The sequence below is a fragment of the Bos grunniens genome, chromosome X, assembly GCF_055505025.1.
Source record: "Bos grunniens cultivar Pamir isolate PY7600 chromosome X, Bosgru_T2T1.0, whole genome shotgun sequence".
NCBI lineage: Eukaryota > Metazoa > Chordata > Mammalia > Artiodactyla > Bovidae > Bos > Bos grunniens.
The window spans coordinates 99,099,491-99,113,043 of NC_141194.1; positions in this window are offsets into that span (position 1 = coordinate 99,099,491).

Below are 13,553 nucleotides of genomic sequence, written 5' to 3' on the forward strand. Positions count from 1 at the left end.
AGAATATAATCAATCTGATTTCAGTGTTGACCATCTGGTGATTTCCATGTGTAGAGTCTTCTCTTGTGTTGTTGGAAGAGGGTGTTTGCTATGACCAGTGCATTTTCTTGGCAAAACTCTATTAGTCTTTTAGTGCCCTTTAATAATTTAATTAAATTTTACATTAATATACCTTAACAGCAAAACTCTACCCAGGAAATGAGTTTTAGTAATTGCAGATCTCCATTAGCAAAGTGGGATTTAACAGTCATTGAAACATTGTTTTTCCCTAAAATCAGTGTCATTTTCACCAACTATTATAACCAAATTAAGAGTTGTTTGTGATATAGTTCTGGTCTCAGTAGACTTGGCCTGATGATTTATTTAACCGTAATTGATCATAGACTTTTTTGCTTTGCTGTAACTTTTATTTTTATTTTTTAATTTAAATTTTTGTATTTTAATTAGAGGCTAATTACTTTACAATATTGTATTGGTTTTGCCATACATCAGCATGAATCCACCACGGCTGTACACGTGTTCCCAAACCTGGACACCCCTCCCACCTCCCTCCCTATACCATCCCTCTGGGTTATCCCAGTGCACCAGCCCCATGCTTCCTGTATCCTGCATCAAAACTTTTAGAGCAAGGAACATCACACCAAAGGCTTGTCACAGATTTGCCTATTAGATCTAAGTTAATTTCGCCCTTCTCAAGGTGTCCAAAATTCCTTGATATTTCTGTACCTGTTAATGAGATAATCTTCCTAACTTATCTTAATAAGTTAGGAATAAATAAAGTTACTGGAAACTAAAAGATTCCAATCTCTGGAGGGTTCAGATAGAGAGAAAAGATTAAATGTTTTAATTTGTTTACAAAACATAATCTTACCGAATTACTATCATAATTAGTTTGAGGGGAAGGTTTTTCTTACACCTGGAAAACACAGATTCAAATCAGCAATTTTTCAAATAGAAACCTTAAAAATTATGAGCATATTCACCAGTTCAATCAGTCCTTTTGTTAAACTTTGTGAAGTCATCAGGTTTTCCATTAGAATCCTTACCCAGTTCAGAAACTTGTATTTTTCCAAAAGTCCTTTCTATAAATCTTTGTGAAAAGGAAGCATTTTTGTCAAACTTGGTTACTGCTGTGACAATAATTTTGAGATACTAACTAGAATTATGACTAATAACATTTTATCCAAACCTATCAGAATTTTAGGAACACCATATAGTTTCTAGGAATTCTATGTTAGTAATTACCATACAATATAACCAGAGATGTATTACTCACTTGACAATACTTCCCATGTAATATTGTATGCAGTTCAGTTCAGTTCAGTCAATCATTCATGCCCTACTCTTTTTGACCCCATGGAGGGCAGCATGCCAAGCCTCCCTGTCCATTACTAACTCCTGGAGGTTACCCAAACTCATGTCCATTGAGTCAGTGATGCCATACAACTGTTGAGGTCCTTAAATGGACCAGAACCTAGTGGTCCGAAGTTGACCAATAAGAAAGTAAAGGAGAGAGAAAGAGGCTGATATTCCTTGGTTTACACAGAAAGCCAATAAAGCCCCTGCACGGGGCTTGCATCGTTCACGAAGGCCTCAGGTGCCCTCTCAATGGGGTGAAGGTGCTGAGCACCTTCTCGGGAGGGTCTTAGAAGCCTGGGCAAGAAAGTGAACTCAGAGAGCATCTGCACTCCAGGGGATCAGCCTGAAAAAGAGAGAGAGGGAGGGAGGGAGGGAGAGAGAGAGACACGGGGAACAGAGCTCTGATGGAGCAAAGGTATTTTAATTTACATGGTGTGGGCATATATACTGTCTTACAAGGTAGTTATTCTCAGCAAAGATAAAGATTGAAATTCCAGTCTTACAAAACATAGGCGATCAATATTAAAGAGAGAGAGAGTTGTAAACAATCACTTTTACCATATGGATCACAAGAAGAAAGAGGGTACTTATTACCATATGGAAACACTAATGAAGGAAATGCCTGGATTCCTCAGTCCCCTGGAGAGGCTTGCCTCTCCTCTAAGGAACAGAGAATTCTTGACAGATTCAAAACAGCACACAGGAAGCCTCCTGTTAAATGCTTCCTGACATCCAACCATCTCATCCTCTGAGGTCCACTTCTCCTCCCGCCTTCAACCTTTCCCAGAATTGCGTTTTTCAAATGAGCCAGTTTTTCACATTAGGTGGCCAAAGTATTGGAGTTTAAGCTTCAGCATCAGTCCTTCCAGTGAATGTTCAGGACTTAATTCCATTAGGACGGACTGATTACATGGAGGGACTTTCAAGAGTCTTCTCCGACATCACAGTTCAAAAGTATAAATTCTTCTGTGATCAGCTTTCTTTATAGTCCAACTCTCACATCCATACATGACTACTGGAAAAACCATAGTTTTGACTACGTGGATCTTTGTTGGCAAAGTAAGGTCTCTGCTTTGTGTTAAACTGTCTAGATTGGCCATAACTTTTCTTCCAAGAAGCAAGCATCTTTTAATGTCATGCCTGCAGTCACCATCTACAGTGATTTTGGAGCCCCCCCAAAACAAAGTCTGTCACTATTTCCGTTCTTTCCCCATCTACTTGCCATGAAGTAATGGAACCAGATGCCGTGATCTTAGTTTTCTGAATGTTGAGTTTTAAGCCAACTTTTTCCACTCTCCTCTTTCATTTTCATCAAGAGGCTCTTTAGTTCTTCTTCACTTTCTGCCATAAGGGTGATGTCATACGTATATCTGAGGTAATTAATATTTCTCCTGGAAATCTTGATTCCAGCTTGTGCTTCATCCAGCCCAGCATTTCTCATGATGTACACTGCATATGTTAAATAAGCAGAGTGACAGTATACAGCCTTAATGTACTCCTTTCTCGATTTGGAACCAGTCTGTTGTTCCATGTCCAGTTCTAACTGTTGCTTCTTTACCTGAATACACATTTCTCAAGAGGCAGATCAGGTGGTCTGGTATTCCCATTTCTTAAGAATTTCCCACAGTTTGTAGTGAGCCACACAGTCAAAGACTTTGGCATAGTCAATAAAGCAGGTGTTTTTCTGGAACTCTCTTGCTTTTTCAATGATCCAACAGATGTTGGCAATTTGATCTATCATTCGTCTGCCTTTTCTAAAACCAGCTTGAATATCTGGAAGTTCATGGTTCATGTACTGTTGAAGCCTGGCTTGGAGAATTTTAAGCATTACTTTCCTAGCATGTGAGATGAGTACAATTGTGTGGTAGTTTGAGCATTCTCTGGCATTGTCTTTCTTTGGGATTGGAATGAAAACTGACCTTTTCCAGTTTTGCTGAGTTTTCCAGATTTGCTGGCATATTGAGTGCAGCACTTTCACGGCATCATCTGTTAGGATTTGAAATAGCTTAATGAGGATTCCATCACTTATATTAGCTTTGTTTATAGTGATGCTTCCTAAGGCCCACTTGACTTCACATTCCAGGATGTTCGACTCTAGGTGAGTGATCACACCATCATGAATATCTGGGTCATGAAGATTTTTTTTTTTTTTGGTATAGTTCTTCTGTGTATTCTTGCCACCTCTTCTTCATGTCTTCTGCTTCTGTTAAGTCCATACCATTTCTGTCTTTTATTGAGCCCATCTTTGCCTGAAATGTTCCCTTGGCATCTCTAATTTTCTTGAAGAGATCTCTAGTCTTTCCCATTCTATTGTTGTCCTCTATTTCTTTGCACTGATCACTGAGGAAGGCTTTCTTATCTCTCCTTGCTATTCTTTGGAACTCTGCATTTAAATCGATATATCTTTCCTTTTCTCCTTTGCCTTTTGCTTCTCTTCTTTTCACAGCTATTTGTAAGGCCTCCTTAGGCAACCATTTTCTCTTTTTGCATTTCTTTTTTTGAGAATGGTCTTGATCCCTGTATCCTGTACAATGTCACAAACCTCCATCCGTATATCTTCAGGCATTCTGTCTATCAGATCTAATCCCTTGAATCTATTTGTCACTTCCATTGTGTAATCCTAAGGGATTTGATTTAAGTCATACCTGAATATTCTAGTGGTTTTCCCTACTTTCTTTAAGTGTGAATTTGGCAATAAGAAGTTCATGATCTTAGCCACAGTCAGCTCCCGGTCTGGTTTTTGCTGACTGTATAGAAATTCTCCATCTTTGACTGCAAAGAATATAATCAATCTGATTTCAGTATTGACCATCTTGTGATGTCCATGTGTAGTCTTCTCTTGTGTTGTTGGAACAAGGTGTTTGCTATGACCAGTGCATTCTCTTGGCAAAACTCTATTGGCCTTTGCCCTGCTTCATTCTGTACTCCAAGGCCAAATACTCCAGGTATTTCTTGAGTTCCTACATTTGCATTCCAGTCCCCTATAATGAAAAGGACATATTTTTTGACTGTTTGTTGTAGAAGGTCTTGTAGGTCTTCATAGAACCATTCAACTTCAGTTTCCTCAGCATCACTGGTCAGGACATAGACTTGGATTACTGTAATTTTGAATGGTTTGCCTTGGAAACAAACAGAGATCATTCTGTTGTTCTTGAGACTGCATCCAAATACTGCATTTTTAACTCTTTTGTTGACTATGATGGCTATTCCATTGTTTCTAAGGGATTCTTACCCTCAGTGATAGATATAATGGTCATCTGAGTTAAATTCACTCATTCCAGTCCATTTTCGTTCACTGATTCCTAGAATGTCAACATTCACTCTTGCCATCTCCTGTTTGTCCACTTTCAACTTGCCTTGATTCATGGACCTAACATTCCAGGTTCCTATGCAGTATTGCTCTTTACAGCATCAGACCTTGCTTCTTTCACCAGTCACATCCACAATTGTGTGTCGTTTTGCTTTGGCTCTGTCTCTTCATTCTTTCTGGAGTTATTTCTGCACTGAGCTCCAGTAGCATGTTGGGCACCTACCAACCTGGGGAGTTCATATTTCAGTGTCATATCTTTTTGCCTTTTCCTACTGTTCATGGGGTTCTCAAGGCAATTGCTATTCCCTTCTCCAGTGGACCACATTTTGTCAGAACTCTCCACCATGACCTGTCTGTCTTGGGTGGCCCTGCATGGCATGGTGCAAAGTTTCATTGAGTTAGACAAGGCTGTGGTCCCTGTGATCAGATTGGTTAATTTTCTGTGATTGTGGTTTTCATTCTTTCTACCCTCTCATGGAGAAGGATGAGGCTTATGGAAGCTTCCTGATGGGAGAGACTGACTGAGGGGGAAACTGGGTCTTGTTCTGATGGGCAGGGGCATGCTCAGTAAATCTTTAATCCAGTTTTCTGTTGATGGTTGGGGCTGTGTTCCCTCCCTGTTATTTGATCTGAGGCAAAACTATGGTGGAAGTAATGTAGATACTGGCAATCTCCTTCAAAAGTCCCATGCAGGTACTGCTGTACTCTGTGCCCCCAAGCCTGCAGTAGGCCACGGCCAACCCATGCCTCCACCAGAGACTCCTGGACACTCCTGGGCAAGTCTGAGTCAGTGTCTTGTGGAGTCACTGCTCCTTTCTCCTGGGTCGTGGTGCACACAAGGTTTTGTTTGTGCCTTCCAAGAGTCTGTTTCCCCATTCCTGTGTAAGTTCTGAAGGCTCTATGGTGGGGTTAATGGTGACCTCCTGCAAAAGGGCTTATGCCATACCCAGGTCTACTGCACCCAGAGCCCTTGCCCCTGCAGCAGTCCACTGCTGACCTGTACCTCCGCAGGAAACACTTAAACACAGTTCTGTCTCAGTCTCTGTGTGGTCTCTGGGTCCAAGGTTTGTTTGAACCCTCTGAGTGTCTCTGGCAGGTATGAGGTTTGACTCAATTCTAAACATGATTTTGCCCCTCCTACTGTCTTGCTGGGGCTTCTCCTTTACCCTTGGTCATAAGGTATCTCCTCAAAGTCACTTCAGCACTGTGCAGCCACTGCTCCAGCACTGCACAGCCAATTTTGTATACAAAATGAACCTAATTAATGTAATATCTCTCTTTGGGATATTTCAGGGGCCCTCTGAAGCATCCTAAAGTTAGCTATAAATCAAGTTGTTCATTAGAATGATTTAGGAAGCTTTGTTAAAGTGAAGTCGCTCAGTTGTGTCCGATTCTTTGCGACCCCATGAGCTGTAGCCCACCAGGCTCCTCCCTCCATGGGATTCTCCAAGCAAAAGTATTGGAGTGGGTTGCGATTTCCTTCTCCAGAGGATCTTTCTGACCCAAGGATCAACCCTGGTCTCCTGCATTCCAGGCAGATGCTTTAAACTCTGAGCCACCAGGGAAGCCCCTGCCTGCCGCCTAGTCTCTTCAGTCGTGTCTGACTCTGTGCGACCCCATGGACTGCAGCCTACCAGGCTTCTCCATCCATGGGATTCTCCAGGCAAGAACACTGGAGTGGGTTGCCATTTCCTTCTCCAAGGGAAGCCCCAGGAAGCTTTGTTAACAAATATCAAAAAGGTTTAGAACTCTCAGTCAGATAGGATTAAAATAAAGGTCATTTAGAAATAATAGCTATTCACTTAGCCAAAGTTATAATAAAGGATTTCAGAACAGATCATTTAAGAGATAAAGAAACTTAAATCTATTATCAAAGGCAGTTTAATATCTGAAGAAAATGTGTCCCCTTAACAGAGAGAAGTTAAATTCAAGTTTTTTCACCAGCTTACTTTACTTAAAAGGTAAACTTAATTAACTTTATTTGAAAGTTAGTCCTAACCATGTACAAAACTCTTTCCTCATGGTTCAGTTTCCACAAACCTTATCAATTTCTGTATCCATTACTCTGTTCTTTCATCCTAAAAAAGCCACCTGTAAGTCAGGCTTACTTCCTTTTCCCTTCACAAAATACAGTTCTATTCCTCATACCTTCTTTACTGGAAACACATTTCATACTTTCCTTTAGCAACCAAGAACTGTCTTTTATTAGCATTTATAGATTGGAGAGCATAAATAAGAGTAATAATTTCTAAAATGAAACAAAAGAAAAATTTGCTTTCTTATAGAGAACTTCTCAGGATGGCACAAAACACTATTCATTAATAGTCCATAATCTCTAGTTTCTCTGTAAGAGGAAGTTAGTGTTAAGTAATGAATATTTCAGAATCTTATTTTATTTGGAAATGACCTAGCTGTTCAATAGACTTCCAACACTTAGCTAGCACAGCCCTTAGAAATTCAAGTTACCCCACTCTGGAGAGACTATTTTAGACAGATATTCCTAAAGCATAATTATTCTTAATAGATTTTATGTACAGCTCATATCCCATTTACATTTTTTAGAAGTTTCTTCACTAGAGGTAATTTCCTTGTTGACAAAGTTGTAACAGATATAATATTTAACTTCTATTAAACCTAGGTACAATGAAAATATTCTACTTAATGTTAATTACTCTAAGATACATCTATATTAGTTAGATCAACAAACAAACATTAATATAAGGTATTTAATACTGAATATTTCCCAGTTCACATGAACCTGAAATTCATTTAGGTTAACTTATCTTCTATTTAGAATTATTTGGTTTGTAAGCACTTACTTTTTTTTTTAAAGGCCAATTAGATTAAAGCTCATTTACAAACTGATCTCAGCAATGAGCAATATTATTCCCCAAAACAAAGACACACACTGAGACATACATATATCCAAATAGACATGACAAGAGATCCTATAAATTTGTTTTTCAAACTTAGTTATGAATCAGATAGCACAATATGAAACTCACTGCTGCTGCTGCTGCTAAGTTGCTTCAGTGGTGTCTGGCTTTTCACGACCCCATGGGCTGCAGCCTACCAGGTTCCTCCATCCATGGTGGAGTGGGTTGCCACTGCCTTCTCCATGAAACTCACTAGTTGTAAACAAATGATTGGAATAAGTTTTTAAAAGGTTTTGTCTCTCCTTTTTTTTCCCTTTTGGTTTCAGGAATTAGGGATGGTCTAGATAAGTGATCCAGAGAGCTCTGGTCTAAAGGTATAGGAGGAATTATTTCCTCAGGGAAAGAATTCTTAAAGAGATTTTTTTTTTCTTCAAACTTTCTCTGGAGTCTAAAGAATATTGCGACAACATTGTCAAAAATCGTATTTTTCTGTGATAATAGTTTTATAGCCAGAATTTAGACCAGATAGTGTTCAAATTGGCCCTGATTACAATTGCAGATTGATCCCAGCAGGGACTGCCCCTCTGGGGAAGTGGGGGTCTCAATTTGATCAGCCCAAGGCTGTTGATTATAGGAGAAAGTCTTGGACATAACTTCAGTCCATTTTCCTATGTCAATGAAGTTCTAATATTTTCAGCCATTTTTCTTGTAATTGGATCAAAGCTATAGATTGACCAGTCAAAAAAAAACTTTTTTTCTCCCAAAGGATTCCCAGGTGGAATGTGGAACCTTAGAGTGAGCAATTCCCATATTAGCTCCAGCAGTTTGTACCAGATGTCTGTGCACTCAAACCAAACTAACAATACCAAACTGAACCAGAACTTCACCAGACAGGAGTCACACTGCAAATGAAACAAAAGGCAAAGAGATGCCCAGAAATCAAAAGCCAAGAGGCAAGAATACCCCCAAAAGATGGTAAAGTGATGCCCAGAAATCAAAAGCCAAGTGGCAAACATGCCGAACATGATTTCCCAGTTCCACTAGACCTGCAACCTGGCAGAGTCAGTGTTAGCAGCCTTTTTAGTTCTGATATAGTTTCAAGCAATTTCTTGTTGGCTTCCTGTGAAGAAGTTACTCTATCATTTCCTCATTTAGAAGTTTCTAGATACCAGTCAAGGAAGCATGATTGGCCTTTTTTAATTGTGCATGCAAAAATACCAATTTTGGAATATCAAAAGAATCCCATTTTGGCCATTTTAGGTTGAGATCTCTTGCAGTATAATTTCTTCAATTAACTAGGTACTTGCAAGTATGAGCTCTGTATGTATTGTACGTAAATCTGGCTGGACTGTTAGTCAGAGACTGGCTTTCTGACACCCCTTTGTTTCCGTTTTTGAGAGTTTCTGTTTCCCATTTTAGGTTGAATTTGTCAGGGATAAAAATCACTAGTGAACTCTGTAGTGGGCCTGTGTGCTGCTTGTGAGCTTAACTCCTCCAGGAGTCACCCTAGAGTCATTTTAGCTTGTCTTACACATCTCGGATTCTGCCTCCAGCAATCTAAGACCACCATGGCTGCTCAGGTCGCTAAATGGCCAGTTCTTATGTGCAACCTTGGGATGAACATGTATTTTAATTAATGAGACCATTGCATGGTATGAGGACTAGGCCTCCACCACTCCTGTAAATTTTTCAGTCACCTGTGAAGACCGAAACCAGCCAGGAGGAGACTTGTCCTTTTTCTCTGGACCAAAGCTCTTCCATATTCTCCTCACTTTTATCCTGACAAATTCTATAATGGCAGTCGAATTGAGGGAAAATGTCAGATCAGCCTCTTACTTAACCACTCAGCCAATACCATTCAGTCCACTACAATGGAGTGACCTTGGCATCTTTCAGCTGAACCCTGGGTATTCTTTGATTTTTTCCCCCCAGTTGAGCCCCCCTACCCAGTACCTTTCCACTGGGTGGGTAATTCACCTGGTGCCTTTCAGCCAGTCCCCTATCCAGTGTCTTTTGTCTGGGTAGGAATTTCTCAGTATCTTTCAACTGAGTCCCACTCAGTGTTTAGACCAAAAGTGTGTATGCCCCGGATGTTTCATCCCTCCCCCCATATCTTTCCTACTAGGAGGGGACAGGTAACCTGCTCCACTGCCAAATAAAATTCAGAATCTCAACCAATATGGGAAATTCAAGAACCAGGAAAGACTTACTCAAATTCATTTCCACTCCCCAAGGAGGCAGATGGGGGCACAAGGGGCCACTGCTGGTACCATAGTTTCAGTTCCTCCTGGAGTCCAGTCGAAGTAAGAAAGTCCACTCTGGGTCCCTTCGTTATCACAATAATTGTAAACTAAAAAAGATGTGCAACTTGGGAGTTGCAAGTTAAGTTTTATTTCAGGCAAAATGAGGACTACAGCCCGGGAGGCAGCATCTCATATAGCTCCAAGAGACTGCTCCAGAGCGGCAGTAGGGGAAGGTCAATGCATAAGGTTTTGGTGAAGAGGGAGTTCAATACCATAAGGCACTCATTTTACAAAAGGTTTTTTGTTAGTCATGAGGATCTGATGTCACCATGAAGGGATTTAGTACTTCTCTAGATATGAGGAGATGCAAAGATTGAAATCATAAAATCTATTCCTAAAAGCATCCAACTATCTAAAGACTGTCTCACTAGATTCTTTGGAGCACAGAGTACCTCACTCCACCTTGAATTCCCTCAGGGGTTGTTGAAGGTCAACAGCTATAGCAGCATGGGGTTCAATCTCCATGGCAGATGGCAAATGCCTTTGTTGTTCAGTCATTGGCAATGCTCTCAGTAAGTGCCAATTTGTAGTTGACATATGTTAATTTCAATCCACAGACTTAAACATCAGGTATCAACTTAATAGTGAATATTTCCCATTCACTTGAACCTGAAAGTTATCTTGGCCAGTTTTCTTTAAATGTTAAGTGCTTTTTATTAAAATTAAATAGAGCTCTTTATAAATATGATTCTAATAATACCTTTCAGAAGTAGAGATATCTCATATGTATAATGTGTACACAGACATAGACAATCTAGAGATCTCATGGCTTCACTAAAAGCTTAGATATGAACCAGATATTACAATATTGATATCAACTTACAAACAGTTAAACAGTTGGAATAATTTAAAGTTACTTGTTCATATGATTAAGGCTTACTATCTGTAAGGTTTGGCTGAGGGAACATACTCAGCAGTTTCAATTTAAAACTGCCACTTTTTCCCCCCTTGATTTCTCAAGTCTTGATTGCTTAATTGGACTTAGTCTTAGCTCCTAGATGCCTTATTCATATTCTGGTTTAGACATATGTGAGACAAAAGCAGTTTTCCAAAGAACCTTTCTGCCATCTAAAGTTACTAAAATCAGAAGTAAGATTTTTAATCAAACTGAAATTTAATTTAAGAAATAATTAGCCTCTAATTAAAATAAATAAATAATTTTTAAAAAAGAAGTTCTATGCTTTAAAACTTTCGTAACTTTTTTTTAGAGGCTTCCCAGGTGGCGCTAGTGGTAAAGAACCCATCTGCCAATGCAGGAGACATAAAACATGTGGATTCGATTCCTGGGTTAGGAAGATCCCCTGGAAAAGGGCATGGCAACCCACTCCAGTATTCTTGTTGGAGAATCCCACAGACAGAGGAGCCTGGCAGGCTGCAGTCCATGGGGTCACAAAGTCAGACACGAATGAAGTGACTTAGCACAAACAAACATGTTTTATAACTTTAGAGTTTTAATTGATTATGTCTTCAAAGGTTTGTATAAGGCATTTAAAAAAGATGTCTCTGAGTTTATAAATTAAATCAATGCAAAATCATTATTAAAAAAATATATATATATTAACCCTTACATGTTAGTTCTCAGTTTACTTACTTTGTATCACTCAGGTAACTGTTGGTTTCCTTGGTACGATTAGTTCATAGTTCCTTAGTGGCAATCTATATGCCTTGTTTATTCCACAATATAATTAAATAAGAGCTATAACGACTTTATGTCAAGCCCCTTTAAATCTACTAATTTATATACCTTTATCTAAATTCTACCAACTTCTATACCTTTAACTTTAGTTTTCGTAAGGATCCAGTCAACAAGCTTTGCTTGATCTTAGAAGAGAGTTTAGAAAGCTTTTTTGTTGTTGATCCTTATTTTACCTACTTTTATATAGAAAGCTCTGGGATTCTCAGAGTAGGTTAGAGCAAAGGAAGTCAGGCCCTTTGGCCTAACTGTCCCAAAATAATTGTTGGTCAGACATTTCAGTGTAAATTTTTCTAGCCCCTTAAATATATAACTGTAAACTGAGTAAATAGAACAAACTTTTTTGGTTTTTAATGTTGGGAACCAGTAGGGGGGATCTCTCTTGGCTTATTAACTTTAGGTAGTGCAGTAATATCAAATCTTATTTTAATCACATAAATGTCTATTTTATTTACACCATTCTAAATACCATCCGAAGAGTGTTTTAAAATTCATTTTGGGTAACTCCTTTTTAATTTTTTTAAACGTCATTGAAATAATAGCTAGACTTTTTCCCCCCAAGCTTTTTGGTGATATTCTCAATTGCTCTTATTGCATCTGTAAGGCTCATTGAGGAGAAGGCCTCAATGAGGCTTCCTAAGCCAGTTTCTCATTTTAAAATAAAAAGTTCTTGGGTCAATTTGACTTTTGTTTTATAGGTTCAAACAAAACAATTGTTTACAATGAGAGTGCTCTGGATTTAAGAATTTGTTAATTTCTCTAATTTTCAAAGGATCCCATTTGGCCCCCAATAAATTATATCTCCAGAGAGATGCAAATGATTAAGAATGCAAAAAGACCTCTTATAGGCCTAACACAACACAAAATAGAACAACCTAGGAAGATCAGACAGAACATTTACAACTCAAAGACACAGAGAAATCTGAGCTTCCCCCTAGAATGCCTTGTTTAAGGTTTTACCAAGCTGGCTTTTTAAGTTTTGACTACTTACACACTAAAGAGCCCCCTCAATATTTAGGGAGAGATTTAATTTCTCCAGTTAACTAGGTACTTGCAAGCATGAGCTCTGTTCCTCATGTCTTTCTAGAACAGAACCACCTCAGTGTTTCTCAACAGAGCCCCAGATATTTCTCCTTAACATACTACTGAGCCTGCCTTCACCAGTGCCTTTCTACTGGGTGGGTATTTTATCAGTATTCTTCAACTGAGCCCCACCCAGTATCTAGGTCCCAGGTGGGTATGTCCTGGTGGTCTTTCAGCTGGGCCCACTACATTTCTTCAAATGAGAGGTGGGCAGGTACCTGCTATACTCCACCAAATAAAAATTCAGGATCTCAACAAATATGGGAGATCGGAGGATCAGGACAGACTTCTCAAACCCATTCCAAACTCCCAAGGAAATGGATGGGCACAAGGGGCCTCTGCTGGTACCATGGCTCTGATTTCTCATAGAGTTCAGGTGGAGGAGAGAGATCTACTCTGGGTCCCTTCATGTTGGTTGCCAAAACTGTCAACTAAAAAAATACAAACTAAAAGTTGAGAATTAAATTTTATTCAGTAAGAATGTTAAGACTTGAACCCAGCAAAAGTATCTCAAGTGAGCCCAAGAGAGCTGACTCTGAGGAGGCAGGGGAAGAGCCAGGCTATATACAAGTTTTCAGCAAGGGGCAGGTAATCTGAGTATGAAAAGATTACTGTTAATAAAGAGAAAACTAAATCTCACACATAAAGAGTTTTAGTGATCTTCTATAAAAAAATACCCAGTTGTGGATGTGATTGGTGATAGAAGCAAGGTCCGATGATGTAAAAAGCAATACTGCATAGGAATCTGGAATGTCAGGTTCATGAATCAAGGCAAATTGGAAGTGGTCAAACAAGAGATGGCAAGAGTGAATGTCAACACTCTAGGAATCAGTGAACTAAAATGGACTGGAATGGGTGAATTTAACTAAGATGACCATTATATCTACTACTGTGGGCAGGAATCCCTCAGAAGAAATGGAGTAGCCATC